A 26,110-nucleotide genomic window follows, 5' to 3' on the forward strand; every position below is an offset into this window, starting at 1 on the left:
AGCCGAAGGCAGTCGCTTAACCGACTGAGTCACCCAGGCACCCTATTTTCTTTGTTTTTTAAGGGGGAGAATGCCAAAGCATGTTTGTATATGTGCTGCCGAAGCGAGCACGCCAAAGCATGTTTGAAGGCTGATTTAAAAAATCATTATCCTCATCTTGAAGAAAGAGAATGACTGAAGATACAGAAAAGATGAAGGGAAAACAAACAGTAAAAATGCAAAGTGGTTTCAAATAAAAAGATTGACGACATCAGATGTTGCCGAGGAGGTAAAACAACCAAAATTTTGATTTGCTGTGAATGGAATATACACTGGCACAATGATTTTGTAATAAAAAAAAAAAAAACTGTCCACTTTATGAGCCAGCAATTCCAAAAATTCGACATTTACCCAAAAGAAGCAAAAATCCATGTCCAAAGAAAGAATGCCAATAATGGCTTTATTCATAATGACCCAATAGAAAAATAAAAAATATAATACTACAAAACTTTAGAAATTAACCCAATTGTCAATTAATAGGAGTGTGGATAAACACACTGCCGTGTATTCAGAGAATATAACACTACTCAGCCATAAAAAGAAAACTACTGATGTATCTAAAACATGGGTGAATCTCAAAAAAATTTCTAGGGGCACCTGGGTGGCTCAGTCATTAAGCGTCTGCCTTCGGCTCAGGTCGTGATCCCAGGGTCCTGGGATCGAGCCCCGCACGGGGCTCCCTGCTCCGCGGGAAGCCTGCTTCTCCCTCCCCCCCTCCCCCTGCTTGTGTTCCTGCTCTCGCTGTCCGTCTCTGTCAAATAAAAAAAAAAAAAAAAAAAAAAAAAAAAAAAAATTTCTATAGTAAAAGCAGCCAGACACAAAGGAGTACATTTCGTATGATTCCTTTTTTTTTTAGATTATTTAATTATTTATTTGTCAAAGAGAGAGAGCACAGACAGGCAGAGGGAGAAGCAGGGTCCCCACTGAGCAGGGAGCCTGATGTGGGACTTGATCCAGGACCCCGTCACAACCTGAGGTGAAGGCAGACAGTTAACTGACTGAGCCACCCAGCCATCTGTGTATAATTCCATTTTATAGGAGGTTCTAAAATAGGCAAAACTATTTTTTTTTAAGATTTTATTTTATTTATTTGACAGAGAGAGACATAGCGAGAGCAGGAACACAAGCAGGGGGAGTGGGAGAGGGAGAAGCAGGCTTCCCGCTGAGCAGGGAGCCCGATGCCGGGCTCGATCCCAGGACCCTGGGATCATGACCTGAGCTGAAGGCAGACACTTAACGACTGAGCCACCCAGGTGCCCCAAAACTAATTTTTGTTGTAAAAAAATCAGAACAGCAGTTTCTTCTGCTGGGGCAGGAGGTAGGGCATTGATGGGAAGGGGATGAGGAAATTTTCTGGAGTGATCATAATGTCTTACATCCTGATAGAGGTTTGGGTTACACAAGTGTAGGCATTTATTGAAACTCAACAAGTATATATTCCATTGTGTGTAAAATTTAGCTCAAGAGAAAAAAAAACACAAAAATAAATACTAAGTTCAGTTAATGAATGACACGCTGAAGTATTTAGTGGAAATGTAATAATGTCCATAATTTTCTTGGAAATACATTTAAAAATTACCAGATAGATTGATGATGGATGGTTAGATGTTTGATTGAATGAGTGTAGTAAAATCTCAATGGTAGAATCTCGGTAGCGGCTACGTGGATGTTTACTTTCTATGTGTTTGAAAATTTTTATAGCAACGTGTTGGGGAACTAGGAAGTAAGGAGAAGGTGTCTGGAGCTATGTGGTTGGATTTCCCTTTGGAAGGACGAATGCCACTGCGAGAATTTGGAGGGGAAAAGGCTGTCAGAGAAGCACTGCTTCTGGAATAAACCAACCTTGACAGAAAGAGCAGAAATGAACATAATTAAATCATTTTGGTGTGATAAAACTCTCAGAAATCTCAGCTTACAGAATTACAAGAAGTGTCTGGACATCTTTGGGGGCCCAATTGGTCTTCAGTGAGTAAGTTTGTTATGGGCACAGTCAACATATTTGTATTTTTTTCTATACACTTGGCACACAGTGACCAATCATTGACATTTCAATTAATCAAATGTTCCTCTTCCTCTATCCTCGTTTTGAATCATGCAAAAAGACAAAAATCCTCATCTTATGACTGCATAAAGCATCTCCTCTCCCATGTCTGTAAGTTCATTTAAGATTTTATTTATTTATTCATGAGAGACAGAGAGAGAGAGAGGCAGAGGGAGAAGCAGGCTCCCAAGGAGCAGAGAGCCCGATGCGGGACTCGATCCCAGGACCCTGGGATCATGACCTGAGCTGAAGGCAGACGCTTAACCATCTGAGCCACCCAGGCGCCCTGTAAGTTCATTTAAAATCTATTCTTCACTATTTTACTTTGGAATCTTCTTTATCGCACTCTCAGTTCTTCGGAGTCAAACATCTTTATTGGATTTTTGCAACTCCCTCTGACAGCTGATGTAACCTGGAAGGAGACGAAAGATTTTTAAAGTGTGGCAGAAGGGCTGAGTTCACATACAACAGTTTTTCTCCCCTCTGATACACTCTTGATCACTCCGAACGGTGCTAGGTTAAACAAGCCCAGTCTCTCTCTAGCACCTCATCCAGGATTTGAATTTTCCTTAGAGGGGCATGCCCTCATTCATTTGTTTGCATGTTTATATTTTCTGTGGCAAGCAAGAATAAAAGAAAAATGAAAGGTGAGGGTCATCTCTAATGGAAAAATGCTGGAGTGGACTGACCTGAAACGTGCCATTATGCACATCAGGGAAACCTAAGTGTCTTTTGTGTGGAAAAGGAAAGCAGCTCGCAGATTTCCCTAAACTCAGCATGCCATGTAGAGACTGGACCTGAAATTATAAACAATTCTTTTAGTTTTCTTTTTCTAGTGGCAGAAAGATTCAGTAAAATTCTACCACCCATGTTGGGGGGTGGGGGTGGTGGGAAAGTAAAAGCAAAATGAGTTTAAAAAGTAGCATGTACATTCAAAATTTAAATTTTTTGCCAGTTCAGCAATGTAAGATGTCATGGGTAACACAGGGAATACTTATTTAAATTTTTCATGTACTCTCAGAATGAATCAAGATTAAAACAAGGAGATGCACGTAATAGCGCAAAAGGAGCAAAATCTCAAGTTTTCTTCCAGGTGAAAGATGAGTTTTTTAGGGCCTTCCTGTCTAAAAAGCAAAACAGCAACTGCTATTTGCTTGCTTTAGGAACAAGCTTGTCAAAGATAGTTCTCTAGACATTTCTACTCTGTTAGATAACTAGCATACACTGTTTAAAAAACAACCCCTGTCTTTAATCCTTATCAAAAAAACAACACTTTGCAATAGTAAATACATTTGATCTAAGAAGCTGATCAGACATGAATAAATTTATGAACTCTGTCTTAAGCAACCTGACACAAACAGATCTTTTAAAATGTGTTTGGATTTTTCAGTGTACCTCATAAGACAGAGTTTTGTTTTTATTTCTGGAATGGTTAGTGCTGGGTACAAAGTAGGTTAGTGTGTGCTTTAATTATCAAAATGTACAAAAAAAAAAAAAACGAACTTGGGAAAATGTCTTTATTTCAAATCGTTAACTTTGTCTTCCACACTCCAGTTGGTACTGGTATTAGACACGGTGACATATAGACAGAGAAGGGACATAACATAGATAAAGCAAACAAAAATTGAACAAAACACAAGAAGATGACATTTATAATGCCACTGACAAAGGGAGTCACTTCGCTTTAAATAATGTGGCAGGCTGCAAAACTATAGTAATTACTAGAATTTCATTTTCATTAACTAATAAACCAAGGAAAACAATTTAAGTATCTGAATGTCATTTTTCAAATGAAAATAAACTGTAAACATTTGAATAACATCACAGCAGGGATGATATACCTAAGGAAATCTATTGAAATTTGCGAGTGGATTCATCCTCTTCTATCACATTAAAACTGCAATTGACTGTAAACCTCCTACCACTCTCCACTGAGACTTTAATTGTAAAGATTCCTGTTACATATCATATTAGGATTTAGTTAAAATTGTAGAACACATTATTTCCAATCAGACAGCCAACCATCACTCACAAAGATTTTTAAAAAGGTGATTAATAATTCATCTCAGATAAGGAAAAGATCTATATTTATACCATCTTCTCAGCCACCATAAACTACCTGACAATTGTTCAGTAATGATGCCCAGTAAATTCTTTAAAATGGTAATTTGTCATTCTGTCACTTCATTTGTGACCTAAAATTCCTCACTTGAGGCATCATCAAATAAATTAATCACTTTCCAGGATCCATTTCTCTGTTCTGCACGTTATTATGCCCGGGCTCTCTTGTGTTTCTCTTCATTTACATATATTTAATGGCTGAGCCGTGGTTCACGATGGCACATAACGCACACATCTCATTACAGGTGAAATATTCTAACTGCCACTATCACTGGGAAAGAAAATAACTCTCCCAATTTAATTTTCCTGATGTAACAAAACCATGATTCTTCACTATGAAATGTTGATGCCATCCATCAGTCACAATCAATAAAATCATCATAGAAGTACGCCTTCTTCAGCATCCTTCCTTCATACTGGTATTATTTGAGGAAGGTAATTAAACTCATAATATGTAATGAATGTAAATGAAGTAAAAATCCTCATGTTAGCTCTCTAACTATGCTTATTTTACGGCTTTGATTTAAAATATTTCCTTCACAACTTACAAATACATAAGGCCTGAATAGAGAGATACAAGATGCTGCTGAGACATTCATCACCAAATGGGATGAATTTTTTAGAAAGCATTTTTGTATAAAATGACCAACTATTACTATTTACAGGCTTTTCACGTAAGCGATATATTGTCTAAGAGTTTGCATATTTCCAGGCCTTTTTCAAATGTAGCTAGTAGTTTCTATGTAGGCACCATCATGACAAATTCAGTGATTTTATTTCAGCAACCTGGTCTACTTGATGTCTGTCTACCTTTTCGGTACTGCGGGGACTGCCCGTTCTCAAGTAAGAAACTGTCTTGTTGAACTTGGCAGTCTGACCTGCTTCTGCCTGAAGAAGCCTAAGAAAATATAGATCAAGGAAGCAGTACATTCACAAACAGCGGTTTGGGAATTAGCACTTCCAAACTATTTCCACCTACTGTAAATATTCATCTCAAGTTGCTATTGTATTATTTTTGTAAAGGTCCATGGGGAGTGTTTTAAAGTAAACTAGTGTCACATAAACATTGCCCATGTCTCTAAGTATGTTACAACTTAATTTAACATTCATTAACTGGTCTTCCGCACATACTTAGGAACATTAGTTTCAGGGGAATGGTGCCTTACAGAAGTCCATTTGGAATGAGGATTCCCTTCATTATGAATTCATCATCAAAGAATGGTGACTTTCTTTATCTTGGAAGTGGTCCCTGTTTGCCTGTTTAAAATAATGCTTGAGAGAGTGTCTAAAACAAGATGTGAAATATTAACTCTACATCTCTGAAACAAAGGAGAAAGTAGGTGAATATCACTGCTCCACAGATGAATGACCTAACTACAATATTGACAAACCATCTACACTGTAGTACTTTCCTTCCTCATTAATTATCATATAGTTATTTTTAATGGGCTCTTATTTAAGAAAAAACAAAGACTGCGTGTGCAGTTTTGCATATGTTTTTATTAACACTGCAGCAGTCTGTTAACCTAAAGCAAACCCTCTATCACACACACCCCCGTTGACTTAGCTGGAAATAACAGCTCACCACTTTCTGAAGCTCTCTGGGGACAGCCTGAGGTGCATTTGAATTTGAGACTGTCCTCAGCTCACATCGAAGCAAGAAAGTTGCTGGGCGTTCCAACATGATACTGGACTGTGGCCGCAGTTGACATTTGGGGATGGGATATAGCCAACTACATCTTCAGACAGACACCAAAGTGACTTGGAACGGCTAGTTGTGATGATGGGGGGCGGGGAATAGAAAATGAACTTTTGTCATAATTAACAAAAAAGATTCAAGTCTCAAAGAAAATAAGATTGGGATGCAACGATGGTTTAAAGGGTTAAGCTAGGGGTGCTTGGGTGGCTCAGTTGGTTAAGCATCTGCTTTTGGCCCAGGTCATGATCTCAGGGGCCTGGGATGGATGCATCAGGCTCCCAGCTCAGTGGGGAGTCTGCTTCTCCCTCTGCCCCTCCCCTGCTCGTTCTTTCTCTCTCTCAAATAAATAAATAAAATCTTTAAAATAAAAATAAATAGAGAGTTAAGCTGTAGGGTTATTAGAAAATTCTCACGAAAACTGTAGCCAAGTAACACTAAATATGTGTATTAACACAAAGAAATTAAGCAAATAGTTTAAACTATCTCGGACAATAGGAAAAAGAGATAGAGAAAAAACATTATTTATGACCCATTAATGAGTTTTAGCAAATTTGATGCTCTAATATTCAATGAACAAATGTATATTTTAAGGACAGATGTGGGTAACCAGTAAAGAAGACGGGTATAAAGGTAAGGTTCATGTCATGAACAAGGAGGAAAAAAGAAAGATCCTTGCAAATACAAATGCATATATTAATTATGTTAAATGTACCATGGAAACTAGTGATTGCCCACATTGTGGAAGAGTGCACTTAACAAGACCAAACATCTAATGAGGGTGGGAGGAATTTCCCTATTACTTAAACAATAATCTCTTCACTCCCCCAGTCATATTTACAATCCTACTAGCAAAAGCTACCCAAACTGAGATCCCTGAATATTCCATTCATAGACACCTGGCTATTAACATATGTACCCTAGCACCAGAAAATGTTGTTGCTACCATTAGTTGCCTCAAATATTGTTTTCTAAGACTAGGAAATTTGACTGCATTATTAAACTTGGAGCTATGGTTGCTAAAATTAATGCTGTATGGGAATTTTCAATTAAATTGAAGTTTCCATGGGTCAACTCTTAATAAACCTAAGGTAGAGAGCTTAGTTCACATATCTCTTTATGCCCAAAAGCCAATGTTTTTATAGGCTACCTAAATAACCAGTTTTGCCTGAGATGACTTATTACTGAAAATCTCAATTGCCCCAGTACACAAAGTAAACAATGTACTGAGTTTGATACACTTGTTAACTGGGTAACTTTGCCTAAGTTATATTTCCTCCTCAGAATCTCTGTCTACTGATCTATAGAATGGAAATTTAAAAACAAACAAACATATGATTCACAAGATGGCCATCCAAATCAATAAGCAAAAAAGTGAATGATAAAACTTTAAATATTGTGCTAATTACATTTCTTTTTCTTTTGTGTGGTATTAGTTTGCTAAAGCTGCCTTAACAAAATATTAGACTACGTGGCTCAAAAAATAGAAATGTATTCCTGACAGTTCTGGAGCCTAGAAGTCCAAGATCAAGGTGTCAGCAGACTTTGTTTCTCTTGAGATCTCTCTCCTTTAACTTGCAGATGACAACTTTTTGCTGGGTCCTCACATGATCTTTTCTCTATGCCTGTGCATCCCTGGTGTCTCTTCCTCTTTTTATAAGGACAGCAGTCATTGGATTAGGGCTCTACCTTTAAGACCTTATTTAATCTCAATTACATAATTAAAAACCTATCTTGTACAGTCACGGTGGGGGTTAGAACTTGACAATGAACTTTGAAGACACACACGTCAGTCCATATAAAGCATATTGATAATAAAATAAATTCATATGCATACCATCAAAAATTTTAAGGAAGATTTCTTAGGATAATTGTGGTGGAAACCAGGATTGCTCACTCATGCCCCGTTTACTCTCTGCTCAGGCATTTGGGAAGATTGCACGTCCTATCTTTTTGTGGTAAGGTGGGGACTTGTGGCTAGTTTGGGCCATTGGGTAATGATAGGTGATCATTTTAACTGTTGGTGTGAGACTCCACCACTCTGCTCCCTTGCGTGGTGATCATGATCTTGACTTGGGATGAAATTGTCACAAGATTGAGGCAGCCTGGATGGCTGCATCTCTACTTGGAGGAAAACCGCTGTATATTTACTCAGAACTACAACAAATTTTGCATGCATAAGAAATAACCCCTCCATCTGTTAAACCACTGTGGCAGGCACAGCCTAAAGGGACTCCTTATGAGTCACAACCGTGCATAATCTCTTGAGTGCAGGCAGAATTTGTGTTTTGCTTCTTACCAATAGAATATGGCAAAGCGGAGGAGACAGTCAACACCTTGAATAGGTGATGCTATCTGTCAAAGATGAGGGGACATTAGACCCATAACTATGTTACATTGTTAATGACTCTACCTCAACAGACTGCAGGGGAGGGACTCTTTCTGGCCTTGAAGATGAAAGTTGCATTGGTATGGACAGCCCAAAGAAAGGACAATGTGGCAAGAAACTGTGTGAAGCCTTAGGTCCTTAACACAGCCCCTTACCAACGCCTAACAAAACAGCCTGAGCCCACAGTGTCACAATCTTAGAAACTGATTTCTAACAACCACATGAACTTGGAAGAGGACTCCAACCTCTAGAAAGGAATGCAACCAGGTCAACCTCTTGTTTGCAGCCTTGTGAGATCCTAAGCAAAAGATTCCAGTAAACCATGCCCATACTTATGACTTATTAAAACTGTGAGATAATAAATATATGTTGTTTTGAGCTACTGAGTGGTAGTAAATTGTAAGCAGCAGTGGAAAACTGACACATCCACTGAGACTTTAGGATTGTTAGTCATTATAGCGTAAATCTAGCCTATCCTGACTGGTATTGTGGCCACTGGGAAGGTGGAAACAATAAGGGCTGATGGCCTGGGCAATTAGATGGATAATTAATTGAACAGTCATAACCCAACAGGAGTCCAGAAGAATGGACTGACAACATTCAGAAGAGAGATATGCTACTGTATTAATCTCATGTTTTTGTCCTTTGGGTGATGTAAAGAAAGCATAGTTCTTGAATTTTAAGAGGTCACAAAGTTTAGAGGGTTATCAAAAGCACTGGATTTCAGAAATAGGATCTTGGGATACCTATAAAGGATAAATCTAACAAGTATTAATTAAAATGAAATTAAAGGTAGGGTCTTTGTTACCAAGACCAGCCCTGACCTTTGGCAATTACAGCTACTTGACTTGCATACCATGATTTCAACTGCTGCTTCTCCCACCTAATATAAGGGGAGCAGAAGCTGAAGCCAGCATCTTTCATTCTGGAAATATTTGGCCACATTTAACCTGGTGTCATCTTCCTCCCTTCGTCAGCATCATCATCATCATCAGAAAACGTATTAAGAACTGTACTGGCTTCTGTAGAGAATAAATAACAGACACAATCCCTACATATGGAAAATCTCACATCTAAGATATTCATGTGCACTCATTAAAAAGAAGAGATAGGGGCGCCTGGGTGGCTCAGTTGGTTAAGCGATTGCCTTCGGCTCAGGTCATGATCCCGGAGTCCCTGGATCGAGTCCCGCATCGGGCTCCCTGCTCGGCGGGGAGTCTGCTTCTCCCTCTGACCCTCCCCCCTCTCATGTGCTCTCTCTCATTCTCTCTCTCACAAATAAATAAATAAAATCTTAAAAAAAAAAGAGAGAGAGATAGAGTTGAAATCGTTAAATATACAATCCGGAAACACACAAGAAAACAAAACCTCTAATGCTTAGAAAAGGTTTGACTAATGAATCACAGAATGGAATCTAAAATCTGGCAAATTCAAAAGAGAATTCTCTAATAAAAGTCTTTTTTTGTTTACCTGGGGAGGGGAGAGTTTGAGCACTTAAATAGAATACCTGAGACAGCTCTAGTTCCTTCAAAATGGCAGCATCTCAATACAAACAATAAAGTAAAATCATCTCTCTACAGTTGTAGAACTGTAGAACATCAATAAATACATTAAGTAAATATCTTTCCTGTACCTCTTGCCATTGGAGTTCATGAGGGAGCTTCTGGAACCTCTTTGTATATAGATTTAAAATTGGAGCATATTTTCTACTATTCACTAGAATATAAAAACGTAGACTTCATCGAAAGTATGGTATGGTCTGGTCTGATCTAGTCTTTGATTCTACCAGATAGATAAATAGATAATAGATGATAGATAGATAGATGGATAGATGATAGATAGATAGATAATAGATACATAGATACATAGATACATAGATAGATACATAGCTAGATAATAGTTTTTTTTTTTTTCTGAAGGATTTTTCAACACTTTATTCCAAAATGCTAAAATGGCCTCTTTTCTTTTCCTTTGACATTTGACTGCAATAGGTGCATTAAGTTTTATACCAAGGATTCTGTTATCATTAGAGAAACATGCCAAAGGGAGAACTTGTCCACTGTGAGTAATGCTGCTGCAGTTCAGATGGACGGTGGGAATGTAGACCTCAGCATTTTCAGCAGAGCAGTGTCCAGTAAATATATGAGCCTTGTACCACCTCTACATTTCACAAAGTAAGATGAAATGAAACCGACAAGTCCAACTAACTCATTCCAAAGTTTCTCCCCTTTTAGTAGTCTCAATTCTGGGGAAGCAAGCCTAAGCCCTGAAACGTATTTTCCCTGTTTTTCCTATTACACAATATAGGGAGATTGTTCTTCTTTTCCCTCTTCTTCTTTTAATTATTAACATTACCATTTGTTGTTTTGGCTCTGTGTTGTACTTAGTTTCAATGACAACAATTAGTAGTAGATGTGAGTTTACTCCTCAATGCTGGGAAGTGGATTTTTTTTTTTTTTTTTTTTTTTTTTTTACCGGCACATCCTGCTTTCAGTAATTGGATGTACCACCAAGGAGTAAAACAAAAGATGAAACATCCTTCAAAGGAAGACAAAAGGAATTAATATTCCAATTAGGTAATTACAATCCACCAGCCTAAAAAACTCCAGTCCTTTCCTTTTCAATCACATACTATTGTGCAACATAGCTCTGTTATACTTAAAATCTACTTTCTTACACCACACAGAAGAATGCTTTTTAAGTTTGGGTTCAAATTATTTCTTTTAATGTTTAGAGTGGCTAGTTCTGACTTCTCTGGAATTTTCTGGCAAGATACAACAAAGGAACCAATTTTTCTCAGTGTTCTTGCCCCCATCTAATTTAAGGATCAAATCATATGAATCTTTTACATGACACAGTGTAACATGTTAGATTTCTCTTACTGAAAAGAAGTATGGAATTAATGTTAAGAGAATGGACTCTGGAGTCAGACTGCCTTGGTTCAAATCCTGATAATGTCATTTGTCAGCTGCATGGCCTTGGGCAATTTCCTGAAACTTAATGCCTCAGGTTTTCTCCAATATACAATTATAATAGTTCCCACCTTTTTTTTTTTTTTTTAAAGATTTTATTTGACAGAGAGAGACAGCGAGAGAGGGAACACAAGCAGGGGGAGTGGGAGAGGGAGAAGCAGGCTTCCCACGGAGCAGGGAGCCCGATGCGGGGCTCGATCCCAGGACTCTGGGATCATGACCTGAGCCAAAGGCAGACGCTCAACGACTGAGCCACCCAGGCGCCCCCCCCACCTTTTTATATATAATAATAGTAGTTAATACTTGTGGGCATTTAATATGCACCAACCACACTTCTAAATAATTTACATATATTGAGTCTATACATGTATAAACCATCTGGAATAGTTTTTGGCATAATCTGAGCACTCAATAAATGCTAGTAATAATAATGGCTATTGTTAGTATTAGTAACAGTCATAGTACTCGAAAGACATGAGGTAGAGTTCTTATCTACCTTTTCTAACTCCATGTCTTGTTATAGATTTCAAATCCAGCTTTACACCAGAAGGACATTCCAAAAGTCCTGTTTAGTCCTAGTAAGAAGTTAAGAGACTATGCCATGAGTATCTATGAAGGATGATGAAAATTTCACAGGAAATCCTTTATATTTAAAAATTGTCTGAAAATACAGTGTGTCCCAATACAAAATAAGTTTCACCAAGATTAGTACAGAATAACAATATGGAGAAAACAGGGGTTGTAATGCCAGTCCCCTCAACTAACAGAGTCTCACTGGAATACTGGACACGTGCTGCTAGCCGCCATATTCTCTATTAAAAGTACTGCTTTCGTGGTGATGGGGAGGGGTGCTTGTTGTAAGAGTAAAAAATGAAAAATGAGGGTGTTCCCTCCCCTTGCGTATATTGCAATTCCTCTGTGTTTGATCCCCACGTGCCCCACACCTCCCAAGGGGAGCTAGAGTGAGAAGCAAATCTCCCAGGCATATACCTTTGTGCACGTTCATATGTCCTATCTTATGCCTCCATGCGTGTTCTCCCTCACGCACCCATTCTGTAGAGAGAAAATGTAATGCAATAAAGTTATAATTCCAAACACCAACCCCAACAGGAAACTGCTAAAGGATAGCAATCAGTACAAGTAGCCAACTATTTTAAAGATGATGTCAGCATTTTGTTGTTCTTGGATGTTTTAAAGTGTCATGGAAACACATGCTCCACGGTAAAAATTAAATCAAGCAGTGGAGTGTGAGATAAAGCAAAAGGGCGAAGTCTCCATTCTACTCCTCTAAAGAAATCACTGTTCATAGATTGGTTTATGTTCTTGCAGGTTCCTGTGATTTGTTTTTTAATCTTGACAACGTGTTATGACTATCTTTTCGTGACAGTATTGATAGATTTCTTTTAATAAATACTGGAGTGCTCCTCACATATTGGGAAACAAGACAAAATCTGGAGCATGTATTAGATAAGGTGATCAAGAAGGGGGCGCCTGGGTGGCTCAGTCGGTTAAGCGTCTGGCTTCAGCTCAGGTCACGATCCCAGAGTCCTGGGATCGGAACCCGCCCCCCCATCGCCCCCGCATTTGCATTCCGCTCCTTGCTCAGCAGGGAGCCTACTTCTCCCTCTGCTTGCTGCTCCCCCTGCTTGTGCTCTCTCTCTCTGTCAAATAAATAAATAAAATCTTAAAAAAAGAAAAAGAAAGCAGTAGAGGCTATTTGAACAGAGATTGGATAAATAGGCTTGTATGCTCTGCCAGGGAATGGAATTATCATTAGGACATGTAGACTGGTTTCATGTCTCTACTATTTCAAGAAACTGAATGGACTTTTGTCATGTAAATGCTGTGTACTCTTTTGAGTTTTTCAGTTATAAAGAGTTCTAAAAGTGCAACAGATGCACATTTAAAATGTTAACAAATATTTCCAAATTGCCTTCCAATCTCGTTTACCATGCCCTGACACCAAGACTGCCTGAGTGTTTCTATCCTCCCCAACGCTTGCCAACCCTGCAGATTGTCACATTTTTTTAATGTTCCCTAATCTTACTGGTGAGAAATGGTATTTCTACTTCCATTTCACTGAGTACTAGTGGGTTTGCAAACCTTATATTATTTTTGCATTTTTTATCATTACTTTTTCTTCTATTTATATATGTATTATTGGTCTTTTCCAAAGAGCTTTTTGTGTATTAAATTACCCTTTTCTATGATTGAGGTTGAAAATAAATTTACCTAGTTTAATGTTGGTCTTTCATTTCAACTTTGCTTATTTTGCTTTTTGTTAATTTTTTCAAGTTTTATATAGTCAAAAATTCTTCCCTTTATCTATTTATCATTAAGTACCTACACTGTGTCAGACTCCCTTCTAGGAGCCAGAGATATAAAAGGATTAGAAATGCATACAATCTAGCAAAAGGAGATAGACAAAAATTGTCAAAATATGAGATGATTCCTATGTTGTACAAAGGATAGGCAGGAGATAGAATCAAAGTGCTGGGGGATATGGGCCTGCTCCTTTACATAAAGGAGTTGAGGAAGGCCTCTCTGAGAGAGTGGCGTTTAATCAGACACCAGAAGGAAGTGAGGGAGGGGTCTCCAATCAGAGAAACAGCAAGTGAGGCAGGATCCTGCTGAGCGTGTGTGAAGAATGGCAGAATGGCAGAGGCCAAAGGCCTCGTGGATGAGCAAAGGAAGAGAGAAACAAATGAGGTCAGAGAGGAGGCAGGTATCAAACCAGGTAGAACCTCGTGGGCAATGATGTGAAAAGCAACTGGGAGATTTTGAACACTGTATCTGACTTAATTTTAAAGGATAGTTCTACCTGCACTGCAGAGAATAGATTATAGAGGATGAAAACAAAGGCTAAAACAGAAAGAGCATTTATGAGGATATTGCAAAAGATCAAGTAAGAGATAGAGCTTTAGGGCATTTTAACATGCTTCTGAGTTACTTTCTTGAAGAATATAAAGACAAAATTTACATATATTTTCTTCTTAAAATTAGGTTGAAATTTTTGTATGTAATTAGATCTTTTATCATATGCAATTTATTTTGTTTTATTTTTATTAGTTTTTGTATTGAGATATAACTGACATGTAACATTGTGTGAATTTAAGTAGCACAACATGTTGATTTGATACATTTATATATTGCAATATGACTACCCATCTAGCATTAGCTAACACTTCTATCAAGTCACACAGTTACCATTTCTTCTTTGTGGTAAAAACATTTACAATTCAGTCTCTTTGCAATTTTGAAGTATGTAATACAATATTGTTGACTCTAATCACTATGCTATGCATTAAATCTCAAGAATTTATTCTTCTGATTGCAAGTTTGTACCCTGGGACATCTCCCCAATTACCCCACCCCACCCCTACCTCCCTACTCCCTGGTAACCACCATTCTACTATAAGTTTCTATGAATTTGGCTTTTTTTTTTTTATTCCACATGTAAGTGATATCATATGGTATTTGTCTTTCACATATTTTCTTTTCTTTTTTTAAATTTTCTTTATCCATTCATCCATTGACAGACACTTGGATTGTTTCCATATCATACCTTTTGTGAATAATGCTGCAGTAAACATGGCAGTGTAGATACCTCTTCTGCAGACATCTTTTTGATATCCTGTTTTCATTTCTTCTGGGTATATATTGAGAAGTGAGATCTCTGGATTATATTGTTCTATTTTTAATTTTTTGAGGAGCATCCAGAGTTTTTCATAGTAGCTGAACCAATTTATATTCCCACCAACCTCTAGAGCATAAGGCTTCCCTTTTTTCCACATCCTCACCAACCCTTATCTCTTGTCTCCTTGATAATAGCCATTCTGACACGTGTGAGGTAGTATCTAATTGTGGTTTCAGTTTGCATTTCCCTGATGATTAGTGATGTTGAACATCTTTTCATGTACCTGTTGGCCATTTGGATGTCTTCTTCAGAAAAATGTCCATTCAGTTTCTCTGCCATTTTTAATCGGATTATTTGGCAGGGGCAGGGGGGTGTTGGTTCTTGAGTTGTATGAATTTTTTATATATTTTGAATATTAACTCCTTATCCAATATATATGATTTGCAAATATTTTCTTTCATCCTATAGGAATGATTAATTTTGTTAAAATGTCCATACTACACAAAGCCATCTATAGATTCAAATCAATTCCTATCAAAATTCCAGTGGCATTTTTCACAGAAATAGAAAATGCAATCTTGGGCACCTGGGTGGCTCAGTTGTTAAGCATCTACCTTCGGTTCAGGTAATGATCCCAGGGTCCTGGGATCGAGTCCCACATCAGGCTCCTGGCTCAGCAGGGAGCCTGCTTCTCCCTCTCCCTCTGCCTCTCTCCCTGCTCATGCTCTCTCTATCTCTGTGTCTCAAATGACTAAATAAAATCTTAAAAAAAAAAAAAAAAGAAAATGCAATCTTAAAATTTGTGTGGACCACAAAAGACTCCAAATAGCCAAGTGGTCCTGAAAAAAATGAACAAAGCCAGATGAATCGCATTTCCTGACTTAAAACTATACTACCAAGCTATACAATTAAAACAGTATGGTACTGGAATAGACATAGACCAATGAAAGAAAAATAGCCCAGAAATAAAGCCCCACATATAAAGTCAACTGACAAATGACAGGGGAGACAAGAACACTCAATGGGGAAAGGCTAGTGTCTTCAACAAATGGTGCTGGGAAAACTGGATAACCACATGCAAAAAAATGAAATTGGACCCTTATCTTGCACCTCACAAAAATTAACTCAAAATGGATTAAAGACTTAAACATAAAACCTGATCCCATAAAACTCCTATAAGAAAACATAGGGATGAACTTCCTTGACATTGATCTTGGCAATGATTGTTTTAGATATAACACCAAGAAACAAAAGCAAAAATCAACAAGTGGAACTATGTCAAGCTAAAAAATCTTCTGCATTGCAAAAGAAATAACCAATAAAATGTGTAATTTATTTTAAAGTAAAGGCTAAAATAAGTTTTCTGTTTTTTCCCTGACATTAGCCTATGTTTTTTCAAGGACTGTTTGGGTTGAATGTTTTATATTTAGAAATTTTATCCACTAAGAATTTATTTTGTAAGTAACAGAGATCCAGCTTTAAGGGTTTGTTTTTTTTTTTTTTTTCTCCCCAAATGATCTCATCCTAACAACTTTTATTAAAAATTTATCTGTTCTCCATTGATAAGAGATGCTCTATTCTATGTGCTTGAACATATTTCTGGACCCTGAATTCATTGATCTGTCTCTTGATCTTTGTGCCAGTACAATACAGCAATTATTGCTGCTTTTTAAGATATTTAATATGTTTTAAGATTCAGTAAAGAGAGTAAAATCATTCTATGACAAAACTAGCTACAAGTCTTCTATTAAACTATTTATGATAATTAACTTTCTCTACCATCATTAAAAACTAGAAAAGCAGAAAATAAGAAGAGCCAAAGAAAATTATGCTTTTAAAATATTACTTGTCCTCCACAGTGGTTTCATGACCATTACCACATTCTCCCAAGCAGATCTTTCCTCCATATTCTGTGTTTATTCATCTTCTGTTTATGAGCTTCTGTGATTTTCTATGAGAGCTCTTACTTCATTGTGCTTTATGTTAGGTCGAACTGTGCATCCAAATATGCAGACCGACAGATTCTTGAAGACAGGAACACTACATACAAGAATCAAACAGTTCAGGCCTTGGAGTCAATTGAAGCATAGAAGATTTTAATTTTGATAAAGTTCAATTTATTTTTTTCTTTTGCTATTCATATTTTGTTGTCATAAACAGGAATCCATTGCCAAATCTAAAGTCATACTGTTACCTTACATTTCTTCTAAGACTGTCATAGATTTGGCTCTAGGATTTAGGTCTTTGAAAAATTTTTAGTTACTTTTTGTATATGGTGTGATAAGGGTGCAATTTCATTCTTTGGCAGGTAAATATCCAGTTTCCCATTCCATTTGTTGAAAACACAATTATTTGCCCCATTATATGGTCTTGGTCTCCTTGTCAAAAATCAGTTGACCATAAATACATGGATTTATTTCTGGACTCTCAAGTCCATTCCATTGATCTGTCTATTCTTAAGGCAGTATCACAGTGTCTTATTTACTATATTGCTTTATAGTTACTTTTGAAATTGGAAAGTGTGAGTCTCCCATATTTGTGTTCTTTTAAGAAAGTTATTTTACCTATTCTGAATTCTTTGCAACTCCATATGCATTTTAGGATCAGCTTGCCAATTTCTCAAATGAAGCCAACTGGGGATTCTATAGGAATTGCCTTAAATCTGTAGATCAATTTGGAGTGTATTGTCATTTTAACAATAATAAGTCTTCGAATCCATGAATATGGGAAGTTTTTCCATTCATTTAAACGTTTTTGTCTTTCCACAATGCATTGCAGTTTTCAGAGTATAATATCTGCACTTATTTTGTTAAATGTATCTTTATATATTCTTTTTGATGCTATTATAAATTAAAATATTTTCTTAATTTCATTTTCAGGTTATTAATTGCAAGTGTGAATAGAAATACAATTGATTTTAGATATATTCATCTTGTATCCTGCAAATTTGCTGAATTCATTAAAAAAACTAATAGACTTTAAGTGGATTCTTTAGGATTATTATAAACAAAATCATGTCATCTGTAAATAGCTATAGTTTGTTTCTTACTTTCAAACTGCCTGCTTTCTATTTTCTTTTCTTTACCTAGTTACCCTGGCTAGAACCTATAGTACAATGCTGAATAGAAGTGATGTGAGTGAACATCTCTCTCTCTTTATTGATCTTAGGAGGAGAGCAGCTACTCTTTCACTGTTACATATGGTGTTAGTCGTGGGCTTTTTTACTTACCTTTTATCAGGTTAAGGAATCTCCCTTCTCTTCCTCGTTTGGTGACTATTTTTTTAAATTCTACTTTATTATGCTATGTTAATCACCATACATTACATCATTAGTTTTTGATGTAGTGTTCCATGATTCATTGTTTGCATGTAACACCCAGTGCTCCAGTCAATATGTGCCCTCTTTAATATCCATCACAGGCTAACCTATCCCCCCACCCCTCTCCCCTCTAGAACCCTCAGTTTGTTTCTCAGAGTCCATAGTCTCTCATGGTTCGTCTCCCCTCCGATTGCTGACTATTTTTATCATGGAAGAGTGCAGGATTTTGTCAAATGCTTTCTCTGCATTTTTTTTTCACATGCTGTGTCTACTAAGATGAACATGTTTTTTGTTTTTTATCGTTGATATGGTATATTATTACATTAATTGATTTTCAGATATTAAACCAAGTTTGCATTCCTCAGATAAATCCCACTTGGTCATGGTGTATAATTCTTTTTATACGTTGCTGATTTGGTTTACTAGTATTTTGTTGAGGATTTTGGCATCCATATTCATGAGAGATATTGGTCTGTAGTTCTCTTGCAATGTATTTGTCTTGTTTTGGTATCAGGGTTATACTGGCCTCAAGAAAGAGATGGGAAGTGTCCTCACCTCTTCTAATTTTTGGAAGAGCTTATGAAAAATTGGAATTAATTTTTCTTTAAGTGCTTGGTAAAATTCACCTGTGAAACCATCTGGGCCTGGAGTTTTCTTCATGACAAATTCCTTGATTACTACATCTATCTCTTTACGTGGTATAAATATACTCAAATTGTCTATTTCTTTTTGAGTCAGTTTCAGTAGTTCGTGGGTTTTTGGAAATTGGGCCAGTTAATCTAAGTTATCAAATTTATTAGTGTACAATGGTTTATAGTATATCTTATAAGCATTTTTCTCTGCATGGTCATTAGTAACATTCCCACTTTCAGTTCCAGTTCTAGGAATTTGAGTCTTTTCTTAGTCAATCCAGCTAAAGCCTTGCCAATGTTTTAATCTTGAGCAAAAAAAACAGATTTAGTTCTATTGATGTTCTCTCTTTTTTTTTTTTAATTGTATTAATTTCCACACTAATCTTCATTATTTCCTTCCTTCTGCTTGTTCTAGGTTTATTTTTTCAGGGCTTTAAGGTAAAAAATTAGACCAATATTGATTTTCTTTCTTTCTTTTTTTTTTTTTTAGTCATTTACAACTATAAATTTACCTCCAATCACTACTTATACTACTTGAACATTTTGGTATATTATGCCTTCCTTTTCATTCGTCTCAAAATACTTTCTAATTTCACTTTTGAGTTGTTCTTTGATCCATTGGATATTTAGGAAGAAGTTGTTTAATTTCTACATAAATGTGAGTTTTAAAATTTTTGTGTTAGTTATTTTTAATTTCATTCTACCGTAGACAGAGAACATACTTTATATTATTGGGGTTTGGGGAGAGGACAGGGAGGGCACTAGCATATTATCTATCTTGGGGAATGTTCCCTATGTACTTGAAAGGCAGGTGAAATCTGTTGTTTTGCAGGGGGAAGAGTGATCTACAGGTGTCTCCAGTATAGTTGGTTTGAAGTGTTGCTCAAGTCTTCTACTTTATTGTTGATCTTGTCTATCCATTATGGAGAGTGGGATATTAAACCTCTGACTATTAGTGATAAATTGTCTGTTTCCCTTCATTTCTGTCAGTTTCTGTTTCATGTAGTTATGTGCTCTGCTGTTAGGCAGGTATAAGTGATCCCTGATGACTTGGTACTTTTATCACTGTAAATGTCTTCCTTTATGTCTAGTAACACTTTTGTTTTAAAGTCTGTTTTGTCTTAATATAGTCACTCCAACTTTCTTGTGGTTGCTATTTGCTTAACATATTATTTTCCAACTTTATTTTTTAAATCTATTTGTACTTTTGAATCTAAAGTGTGTGTCTTGTGAGCAGAATATAGTTGGATCTTGTTTTTTTTATCCTATCTGACAATATCTGACTTATGTTTGGAATCCATGCATGTTTAACATGATCACTAATATAGTCAGATTTACATCTGCCATTTTACTTTTTACCTTTAACCCGAAAACTTCTTTGAATATTTTTTTAGTGTGAGTCTTCTAGCAACAAATTCTCTTAAGATTTTTGTGTGTTTGCTTTTGTTGTTTAACCTAGGAATATCTTTATTTCACAATTATTTTTAGAAACTTTTGTTGATACCCAGCTGTGCTGGATAGAGGACTCCTGGTTGATAGTCTTTTCTTTGAGGATTTTGAATGTTATTCCACTACTTTCTGATCTCCACTGTTCCTAGTGTAAAGTCAGCTCAAAATCGTATTGAAGTTCCCTGCTAAGTGCTACATCCTTTTACTGTGTTTGCTTTCAAGATGCTCTCCTTGTCTTTATCTTTCAGCCTTGTTGCTATTACATAACTATTGTGAATCTCTTTATGTTTATTCTATTTGGAGTTCATTGTACTCCCTAAATACATGTTTTCTAATAAATTTGGAAAGTTTTAAGGCATTTTATTTCTCCTTCTGGTACTCCTATGATGCATATGTTGCTACACTTTTTGGTGTCTCATGTTTCTCGTCCCATGTTTCTCTGAGGCTGTTTATTTTTCTTCATTATTTCTTTCTCGTGTTCTTCAGATTGCATAGTCTATCAATCTGTCTTCCAGTTTTTTCATTCTTTTTTCTGCCAGTTAAAATCTTCTATTGAGCCCCTCTGGTCAATTTTTTTTTTTTATTTCAGTTGTACTTTTCAGCTATAGAATTTCCATTTTTAAAATAATTTTTTATCTTTTTATTGATTTTCTCTATTTAATGCAACACTTCCATCAAGTCTTCCCTTACTTCCTTATTAAGAGTTACCTTTAATTTTTTGACTATAATTATAATGGCTTCTTTGAAATAATTGTCTACTACATCCAATATCTGCATATTCTCACAAGAAGTTTCTGTCGCCTGCTTTTATTCTGGTGTTTAGGTTATATTTCCACTTTTTTTTTCACATAGCCCATAATTTTTTGTTGGAAACTGAACATTTTAGACAATATATTGCAGCAACTCTGAGTATTCACCCCCTCCTTTCCAGGGCTTGTTACTGTAGTTTGCTTCTTTACTTGTTTAGTAACTGGCTGGGTGATTTTAGTGAAGTCTATTCCATTCATCTCTCCCTCTCTTCAAGGTCACAGCCTTCAGTATGCCTGCACTGGCCCTGGGACGACAGTGTATTTGGCAGAATTCTCTTTGATTGTCTCTTCCCCCCTCCCCCACACCCTTCCCCACCACACTCCCCAGACTCCAGTCTTAAGCTCCACTAAATGCTGGCTCATTGCTCTGTCGTCTTCAACAATTCCCTGGGGCATGAATTCCTTCACAGACTAATCAAATTTGAGGACCTGGAAGTTATAGTTCCCACTGTCTAAGATTTGTTCTGAATCTCTTTTTGATATCTCATTTACATCTTGAAAGCAAACACAGTAAAATGTTGTGGCACTTAGCAGGGAACTTCAGTGAACTCTTCCAGATATCTCTTTTCCCATTTCTCTCCAGTAAACTGCCCTACAGTTTAGCCCATATGTCCTATAAATCTACTAATCTCTTATCAATTGCCTTTCAGCAAAATGTCCATTGTTTTTGAGAGTGCCCATAGGCCTAACTTCTTTAATCTTGCAAATAAAGTCATGAATTTGGAGTTCACCGTTCTATGGCTTGTTTGTCCTCCCCAAGCAAAATCTCTGAGCCATGTCTTTGGTGCTGGTAGCAGAAGCAATGGTGAGCTTCTCCTTAAGTGACACCCCACTTTAGGAGCTAAGCACTCAATGGATAAGAAGGGGGCAGCATCCTTCGGTATCTTTCACTTGCTTCTCTTGCTCTTAGCATGGAACACCACCTACTGGGCCAGAATAGGGGCAATTGGGGCCTCCAGTATTTTCACAGCACTCTGCCCAAGATAGAGCCTCTGTCCCATCAGCGGGGGCTAGACAGAAGAAAAGAGCCCCCCCACCTCTCAGCCACACTCACCTGGAACTTAGCCTCATTAAAAGGTAGTTGGGAGCAAGATGAGAGATGCTGATGTTCTGCACCCTTAGAAAAGATAGAACTTCAGAGGGTTGCTGGAGGGAAAAGGAGACCTATGTTCTTAGCTATTCCAGTCTAGAGTGGAGTTTCTGTCTTCTTAAGGTAGGAGGAAGGACAGAGGAAGGGCATGAGTTTTTGCTCAGATACCACAGATTCTCACAGTTCTTACTGAGTTATAGTAGATTTTCTTGAATAAATGTTTCTTCATTTGCTATACGTCCTTAAGACTACTTCCTGAAACTTTAAATGGTTATTTGTATTTATAATTTTCATCAGTTTTACTGAGTTGCAGAGTTCCTCATATGGTCATGCCAGAAGTGAAACTCCCATGTAATATTTCATGGTATGAATATACCATAATTAGTCATTATCCACTTGAATGTTACTGGTCTTCTGCTCTTATAAACAAAGCTCCTATAACAAATTTTCAGACATTTTCTTGAAGGACATAAACAGTTGTTTGTTCTTAGCATATTCCTAGAAATGAAACTTATTGATCATAGAATATATGTATGTTTGGCATATTAACATTTGTCAATTTCTTGAAATTATTTTTCCAATATACACTCCCACTAGCGATAAATGAGGGTTTTAATTGCTGCATCACCTGAATAACCTTTGGTATTGTCTGATCCTTTTAATTTTAGCCCTTCTGGTAGGACTATAGTGGTATCTCATTCTGGTTATAATTTGTTTTTCTATGATAACTAATGATGTTAAGTATCTTTTCATACATTGGACAAATTAATAGTTTATTTTAGATGCCAGCTGTAGTTGTTTGCCCCCCCCCCTTTTTTTTTAATTGGCTTGGTTGTCTTTCCCCATACAGTAGCTATATTATCTTTTCAATTTCTCCTTGTAGTGACTGTGGTCACCTGTGGTAGGTGGCTAACATTACGAGAACCATGGGTTAAAACAATAATAATAATAATTCTAATGGCAAAATAAAAATCTTGGAAGACCCTACCTCAAAATAAGGGTGGAGAAAACATTCCACAAGTGAAGACACCTTTGGATCCCCTCATACCTATTCAATCTTCTAATCGTACACTGTAGAATGCTAACCACAAAACAGACATATTGTGATTATCTGTAAACATCAGAGGATATAGCATCGAGCTGTATTGCCTCCACCAGGACTCTGAGCTGTAAACTTGTAAGTACATTAGAAGCCGACGCTCAGCAGACTTTGCCGAATTGCTGGCAGCATCAACATCTGATCGATATGCATGTTCACCAGCCAAGCTGACTGGTACATCTGTTCTGTGAAGAAACATACATTCTGCCTCTAGTACAATCAGTGTAATTAAAAATTAACACGCATTAATTGTTAGAGCTGATGTAAACAGCTGATGTTCCACTTAGCACTGTCTCCTGTACATATCATTAGGCAAAGCCAAATATTGTTAAGTAAACAGGCAGTGCTTACCAAAAGGAGAGAAATAGAAAACTAATTCCAACTAAATAAACTGACACTGTATTATAAGTCAAATTAAAACGATTAACCAGAGCCAGATTAGGCTCTAGATCTTCAGAGGAAAACAATTATAAAAGTCACATTTAATTATTTGAATCTTATTTCGGTAAATGTATTTAGGCTCCGCCAGAAATAGAATCGGTGCGGGCGCGAAACACTAGGAGTTCAGAAGAGAGAAAGAACTCTAGGAAAAGTATGATTCAGGATTGATTTATGGCTTCAGCATCCCATGAGAATGCATCATTCACAGCCACTCCAGTAACCAGCATTCTCTGGGGAGACCCAAATCTGATGTTCAATGTTAAAAAGTGTCTATTTTCTTCCGCATGCATCTGCATAACTGCCATCGCTGTCAGTGGGAGTTACAAGCACAGACTGAGAAGAGAATATACACCTCACCAGTTAAGTCCTGTCTGACTTCCTCTTCTTTTTTTTTTATAATGTCATGGCAAAATGATTTCTCTATCTTGATTCAAAACCAGGGGGAAAAAAAAGTCTCTGGCAAGCAAATCTGTCCAGTGAGGTGCATTCCTAGTTCAGAGAGCAGTTCAGTCTTTACAGATTGCCAGGGGCATTCAGCTGCTAGGGCCCCAGGCGCTTCCTGCTCAGATGAGGCTGGCCCTGCCAGGGGCTTGCCTGTCACTCTCAAATCTGATTTAAAAATAGCGTGAATCTGAATTTTGAGAATGATTTCGTAGACTATTTCCTCATGAACTTTGAGTTTATAAACAAACAACAAAAACCTCTCGATACATGTTCTCAAAAGGAAATAAAAATCACAGAACTCTAGAATCCAAAGGAGAGCCTGATTTATCAAGAAATCATCGGGGAAAACATTGCTCTATGACTCAGGTCAACCCTTTCTTAGTTTTGTCATAATGGCAAAGTCATTATGAAGAGACTAAAGATAGAAGAACTCCCTTAACATGTAGGCTTGCGATCATGAGACTTCCATTGTAACTACGTGGTTTTGTGTTTGACAGAGGGTCTATTTTATTTATTCATAATTGTATTAAATTTGACTGCAAATGAATAAGTTCATATATTAAAAAATATATAAAAATGTTCAATCTACTCATAATAAACATTAGATGTGTCAAGGACCACAGGAATCAAAATGGAGCCTATAAAAGTTAAGCAAGTTACATAAATTTAGATCATGAATATAAAAGCTGGCTTGTGAAGTCTAAGTTTTCTGTTTGCTGTTCAAAACCAGCATCAATCTGCATGATTTAAACATAAAATTTAAAAAAGTTGGTAGTAATAAGACAACCGTTTTTTGAGAATTTAAAATAAATACCTAAAAGACATCATCCTTATTATTATAAAAATGTCTGATACTTAACATGGAATATCTGTTTACTATCTGAAAACACAATTTGTGAAAATTTTGGAATGATATTAAATACATTTTTCTCTTTTTAAAATAAAAAAATAATTTAAAAATATTGGACAGACTATTTAAGTGAAATAATTTGAAAATGATGTTATAGTTAATTAAAAGTTAACACATAACCAAAAAAAAGTTAACATATATCCAATACATGGATTATTGATTAAGAAAGAAGTAACATGTTTCTCACAAAAACTATTAAACATTAAGGTTTTTTTTCAAATTATTCAGAAAATCTTAATGATCTTACGGTATCTCAAATGCATGAATACCTTCCAGGAGTAACTTATGAAGTATTATAGGTATTGAGAGTTTTTATAATTAGGATAAATTTGGATTTTACCTTGAAAACTTCTTTTTAAAATATCTCTTATTTCATTTTATTTTCTTGACATTACACACACACACATTTCAGTTAATTCTGGGAAATTCTACCTAATTTCAGTACCTTGTATTTGTACAGGGACTAGATAAAACTTTGCTAAAATTAAAAATTAAAAAAGATATGCACCTCTTTTATTAAAAATTGAAAATAGAAAAGGCATCTTTTTCATTTTCAAAGAAAAGCAGGATAAAGAAAATACCTAGTTCATGAAAAGAATAAGGAAACATATTTTTATAGCATTTTTATGAGGATCTTGTAATATATAATAATGATTCTTAGATCCTCAGTGTACTCATAAATATACATTTTTCCCAAAGAAGAGAGTGTGAATTTGTGTTATCTTAAATCCCTTACAATCTATAGGGGGCTTTCATGAATGTTGTAGCAAACAAATAAATGTCATACAGAAGAAGGGAGAATAGAAAATATAGAATGAGGGGCGCCTGGGTGGCTCAGTCGTTAAGCGTCTGCCTTCGGCTCAGGTCATGATCCCAGGGTCCTGGGATCGAGCCCCACATCGGGCTCCCTGCTCAGCGGGAAGCCTGCTTCTCCCTCTTCCACTCCCCCTGCTTGTGTTCCCTCTCTCGCTGTGTCTCTCTCTGTCAAATAAATAAATAAAATCAAAAAAAAAAAAAAGAAA

General features: G+C 36.6%; 1 long non-coding RNA gene across 1 annotated transcript in view; it reads right to left on the reverse strand.

Annotated features, from left to right (window-relative positions):
* Nucleotides 1–824: 824 nt before the first annotated feature.
* The window catches only part of LOC123839393 (uncharacterized), a 32,094-nt gene continuing 6,808 nt past the window's right edge, over nucleotides 825–26,110 (reverse strand). The window contains exons 2-3 of the long non-coding RNA XR_006789626.3: nucleotides 12,249–12,311; nucleotides 825–2,492 (exon numbers count right to left, since the gene is read on the reverse strand). This is a non-coding gene — a long non-coding RNA (uncharacterized LOC123839393). The remainder of the gene's footprint in view (nucleotides 2,493–12,248; nucleotides 12,312–26,110) is intronic.

The sequence above is a fragment of the Mirounga angustirostris genome, unplaced genomic scaffold (genome assembly GCF_029215605.1).
Source record: "Mirounga angustirostris isolate CCGP_5_RB_7025 unplaced genomic scaffold, mMirAng1.0.hap1 SCAF_3, whole genome shotgun sequence".
Classification (NCBI taxonomy): Eukaryota; Metazoa; Chordata; class Mammalia; order Carnivora; family Phocidae; genus Mirounga; species Mirounga angustirostris.